The sequence below is a fragment of the Acyrthosiphon pisum genome, chromosome A1 (genome assembly GCF_005508785.2).
Source record: "Acyrthosiphon pisum isolate AL4f chromosome A1, pea_aphid_22Mar2018_4r6ur, whole genome shotgun sequence".
In the NCBI taxonomy this organism is placed as follows: Eukaryota; Metazoa; Arthropoda; class Insecta; order Hemiptera; family Aphididae; genus Acyrthosiphon; species Acyrthosiphon pisum.
In genome coordinates this window covers 22,523,657-22,529,654 of record NC_042494.1, presented here as the reverse complement: position 1 = coordinate 22,529,654, position 5,998 = coordinate 22,523,657, and positions in this window count along the sequence as shown.

The following is a 5,998-nucleotide window of genomic DNA, read 5'->3' as shown; positions in this document are numbered from 1 at the left end:
CTGGAAATTACTATTTTAGTTATTTTGTTGTGATTGTAATGATTGTATAATATTATTTGTGGGAACTTGAAACTTCTAAAGTATACTATTATATATCTATGATAGTATCACGGTTTGTTGTTGATGTATAACGCGTTACTTGATTGATATTGTGATATGATTAGTTTGAAAATTATTAATAATACTATAGATAAGTATACCTATAATAATATGTATGTCTGATATCTAGACTGACAAACCGTCTCCGCTCAGAATCGTTTTTCTTATACAGTGATATTATATCATTGAATTCAAATTTAATACTATCCATTATACAGTGACCCACTTGTAACCTACTGTACAGCAGAGTGACATCCACTTACCCACCCTTTTTGATTATTAGTTATTACAATAGTCTATCATTATTTTTTAACATAATACTGGCAATTGCAATTTGTATGATTTGTTCGAACAATTATTATTTTTATTTTTAAGTTTTTTATATTTTATGGCAAATAATTATTTGATATGGATAATTATTATTGTAAAATTATGATTTTTTTTTTTAATAATAATCTGAATATTATATTAATTGTATAGTGTATACTATAACTTAATTTTTTCAGTGGCGGAGTTTACACGAACCCAATTTTACCTCTTTATTTTCCTGCCAGAGTTTACACTAAAAAAAGCAAGGCTGGCCATTGACGAGTTTAAAAGTTCATTTTATTTAAACTTTTTAACTTAACCGGTTACTTTTGGGTTTTCATTAACTTAACTCTTAACTTACTAAATTGCTTTTTTTTTTTATTAACGTGAAATTAACGAATTAATTAGTTATTTGAAGAAGGAAGTTAAGTTAATTTATTTTGTTTTGAATTTTTTTTTGAATTTTATTATGTTTCACTATTTCAGTCTATTTCGTTTTTATGTCAAAAAATATTTACCGTGAATTGTTTGAGTTAAAAATTGTATATCCGATACAACGTGATTGGTATTACGAATTACACACACTAATGTTCATTTACTTTCAACACATTCACAAGACCCATATATAAATTGAAATATAAAATGCCTAGTTTTTACTCCTTAGAATGGAATACGCTACAGCCCTCTTTGAGGTATATTAAAAATATTTTCGGGTTTTTCAATACATAATATCAGCATCACATTATTTTCAGCTTCTAAGAACCTTGATATATTTAAGGGTGTCGGTGCCAGTATTTCCAATTTTCGAAATTTCTATGCTATTTGAATATTATGTTTAATATTTTAGTTATTGCCTTAATTATAATACTTTTCCTCTAATTTACAGCTCGATACTTATTTAGACGGGGTCGATACGGTGTGTTATATCAACGAAAATGACTTCACGAGAAAAAACAACTCATGCCCTGTAGAATTGTCGGATTTCGTTATTTTTTTTTTTATCTGAAAGATGAGAAGTTTCTTCAGGTCGGATCAAAGCTCGATTTTTTATTTAATTTGAATAGTAGTAGAAAAATACGTTTGAAAAGGACAAATATTATGCATTTTTCAAATGCATGTTCTAGTCTCTATAATTATAGTTTTCAAAATCGGGCTTCGATCCGACCTACAAAATGTTCTCTACTTTAAGTTAAAAAAAAAAAAAAATAACGAAATCCGACAATTCTACAGGTCGTGAGAGTTTTTCCTGTAGGACATGTTTTGTACCAAAAAACGCACTGGTACCGACACCCTTAATATTATTAGGGATGGGCCGATACTAAAATTGATACTCGATATCGGCCGATATTGGTGGTATCGGGTTTATCGGTATCTGTTTTTTTTTTAAAACCGATATTTAAACCGATACCAAAAAAAAAAAAACCAAATCTATCAGCATAATAGCATTGATTATAAATTGTAATAGTTAAATGTAAAATGATAATAGTATTTCGGTTCATAGTATCGGTGATATTTTGATATCGGTTCATTGTTTATGCTGAAAATGTTGGTTTTCAAATATATCGGTTATCGGTTTTTTATCGGTTGTATATATCGGAATATCGGATATCGGTAAAAAGTATTATCGACCCATCCCTAAATATTATATCATTTGCGCGGTATACGGTTCGGGCGGCGGGCCGAGTTCGCCGCGGCCGCAACCTATAGGGGGCGCCACCGTACGGTACCGGCTGCGCGGGAGACGGGCATCAGCGATAGAGACGACGGCTGAAACACGGCGCGCAGTGGCCTTCGTCCGAGCACACCACCCCGCCGCGAACGCCGGTCACGTAAACGTGGCAGCCAACACCGCCACCACCACTACCGCGTTCACGTTCCATGCCAGCCGGTTACCGGTTCGTGCGCATTCTAAGGCCCCCTGTCAACGTTTCGTTCGTGTTCTCCCGCCACCGTCGACGCCACAGAGCCAAACACGTCCAATATTATAAAATATAATTTTCTACGGCGCGTTCGTCCTCGCACCAACAGCAACAACAACAATGACAATAATAGTAATAATATTTTGTCCGTCGTCGTTGTCATTGATATTTTAAAATTTTTGTATTTTAATCATAAGCTGAAAAATGTTACGCTGATCAAGATATGCCGTTAGTTTAAAAATTAGAGTGGGTCGACCTCGTATACAATTTAAAGTTATTTTCTTGGCAATATCGTAAGGTTTTTATGATATTTTAATTTTAAAGCGAATTAATATGAGTGTTTTAAGATGTACATTTATGTATAAGTATTTGCGTTGGGGAATTTTTTCCGATTACCACTATATATAGGCCACGAACATTTACATTTATTTAAAAGCCACTATATACCCGAAGTATGCCATAGCATGTATTATATTGTATAGTCCGAACATTTACTGGGCACGTACGACATCCGTTTTTCGACAACAAAAAAAAACTGGATTTAAGCCTTAGACCCTAAGGTCTATAGAGAAATCCACCATGGTCGCTGTATGTGTGCATGTGTGCGTGTGTAACAAAGACGGGGTCAAAATGTTTTACAATAATAATATTATCCATAAGATATCCTCAACAAGTATAAAATGTATTATAGTGTGCAGCTGTCTATAATATGTGCTTGCTACATGGGCGGGCGCGGATAGCATTTTTCACGTATATAGCCTGCAAGGGCAGTGTGCGCAAGGGGTCTTTATATTATATTATTATTATTATTATATTTTACAAGGGGACGTTTGACTCACGGATAGCGAAGTAGAATATGACTGCACGATTGTACATTGTTGCCAAATTTCATAACACGATAATGTAAAATAATATAATATAATATGTGTTTCATCGTAATGTTGAATTTCCTTTTCCCACCTATAAGTACTATACATATTATATTATTATGCACTCGCGCACGTAAGTAGTAGAGTTATCTATTAAAAGTGGCGTAAATTGGGCGGTGCAAATGTAGCAAGCTAATATTTTTTCACCACCAGAAAACCATACAAATGTGTTTATCTATAGTTTATATTTTCAAAAGTGTATACTTGTTTAGAATTGGGGCTGGAGCGTGATTCATTTTGAGTCAAAAACATAGATCACAACTTCAATCACTACGCCAAATATAATATTCTGATATTAATTTTGAAAGCAGATTTGAATTCGTCACTAAATTATCTATGCTATGAAAATTTAATTTTTCTAATTTTTTTTTTTTTAACTTAGAAACTTACTAACAAATATAGTAAAAATAGATCATGTTCATAATTCAAATTTAAACACATTGATATAGAATATGAAAAATGTACGACAGTCAAAGTATAGTAAATTCCGATGAGAATTCAAATCTGCTTTAAAAATTTAAATCGGAACATCCTATTGAACGTAGTGATTGAAGTCAATGGAAGTATATTTTGAAAAAAAAAACGTTTGTCATTTTATAAATTAATATTTGGTGGCATGTACATGCGGGTAAGTAGATGATAGACGTATATAATATCCACTGGCGATTGTAATCTCTACCAGTTTTATTTTCTTACCCGTAATGGGTTATGGAAACTCCACCAGTATTAATATATATTATAAATGTATAATATTAACAATTTGTCCCATAACAAGTTCCATTAAAGTTTAGAAAGCAGTATTTTTTTTTGTTCAATATAATCATATTATAATATGAATATAAAGGGTTTTTTTTATTCAGATGTCAGAGTTTATCAGATTCGTAGGCACCTAGGTCGAATATACCTATTATAAAATATAAAATATAGAATGAGATTCAAAAACCTAACGCAGAGCGTCTAATCACTTTTTGATCCGATATTACGATAATGCTGTAAACCAGTATCGAAGGTAGGTGGGCAGGTACCTACATAATAATATAAAAACAGATTTTTTTTTCGTGTGCTCATTAAACATAATACGATATGCATATAGATTGGTCACAGCGGCCAAAAAAAAAAAACGTTACGAACACTAAGGTTGGAAATTTTAATCCGGCACTGAAAATAATGTATACAACAATAATATGTAAAATATTATAATATATTATTATCAGGGGTCACCGACATTTTGTTAATTAAGATTTACTAAGAATGTATTTTTCGAATTGACTCGCGTAAAAAATATTTAAAAAAAAATTTAATTTGTAAGTCTTTACATAACTAATATCAATAATAAACACACGTATACACTCAATTCAATTAAAACGTTAAGTTACATTAATATTAGTGTTTCACTTTAAATTCCTAAATAATCTCACAATAAATTATGATCATTATAATGTAATTTTGACGTAGAAGTGTGAAAATGTATATCGATGGTCAGTTGATTGTAATCTGAGGAATAGTTGCTGAATTCTAAACTAAGACGTTGTTTTAATTAATGATCATCAGAAAGTATAATAGCTCGGAACCTCTGCAGACAAAGTTGGTATTCGATTTTTATAAATTACTGTATATTTACGTATTTTTTACGTATTTTATTTAATCAACAACAACAACAACAACAGTAATAAAATTACAACAATTTTCGGTATGATACAATTTGTGTTGATACCTAATCTCTATAAGCGATTTCATGTGAGAAAATTCCACATAAACTGCTGGTTAATCTGACAAATGAATGTAACTCTATCAACCAAGTGTAAAATAATATGTTCAAAGTTGGTTCCAAACAAAAGAGGATCGGCTTCAAAATCGTCCAAGACCGACCAGTGGATCGCGGTCGGCCATATTTACACCAATATTTTTACATTATATTCTTATGTATATTATGTATAATTACTTGCATTATGTTGTAACGAGGTTAAGCAATGTGTAACAAAATTTAGTACTAATAGTCTTAGTCAGTAAGTTTTAGTAGATGTAGCAAAGTGTAAACTATAGGTTAAGGGGATTGGATGCGGTGAATTTCTGTCTTTGTCTAACATACGTGGAACATAAGAAAAATAGCTTGACGCGTGATAAAAATTAGGGTACTTCTAGTTGTACGATTTAAAAATGTAAAGATGATTGAATTGATACACAAGTTTACTTTGCATCGGTCGAAGCATATTTTTAATATTTTTTTACTATATTTTATATTAAAAATATTCATTCTCATAAACATTTTGCTACAATTGAAACACTGATGACACCACTTAATAGCTACCTATGTATATAATATAATAGGTGGACACCAATGGGCAATGGCAGTTACATTTTATTATATGTCTTAAAATTAGTTACGATTAGATTTACATCATACGTATAGTATATACCTGGTTTGTTTGGATTATAGGTATTGTAAATACACGTGGTACAGTGGAGACGTGGAGTAATTACATGGGGGATTTGGGTGTCGTATCACCCTGACTTTTTTTTAACTGGAGATCCAGTCATATATGTACTTATTATTTATTGGTACTACTAATATAGGTGGTGGTGTCTGAGCCAATTGATTCGCAATACTTGTAGGAATTTTGAAAATGGTATCTCAAAATTATATTTTACACGCTGTGGTCGTTTGTTATAATACGTATATAATATTTTGATGAACTGTAAGGGTCTCGCTACATATGTGTCTAGCCTCTCGACTATAAGCCG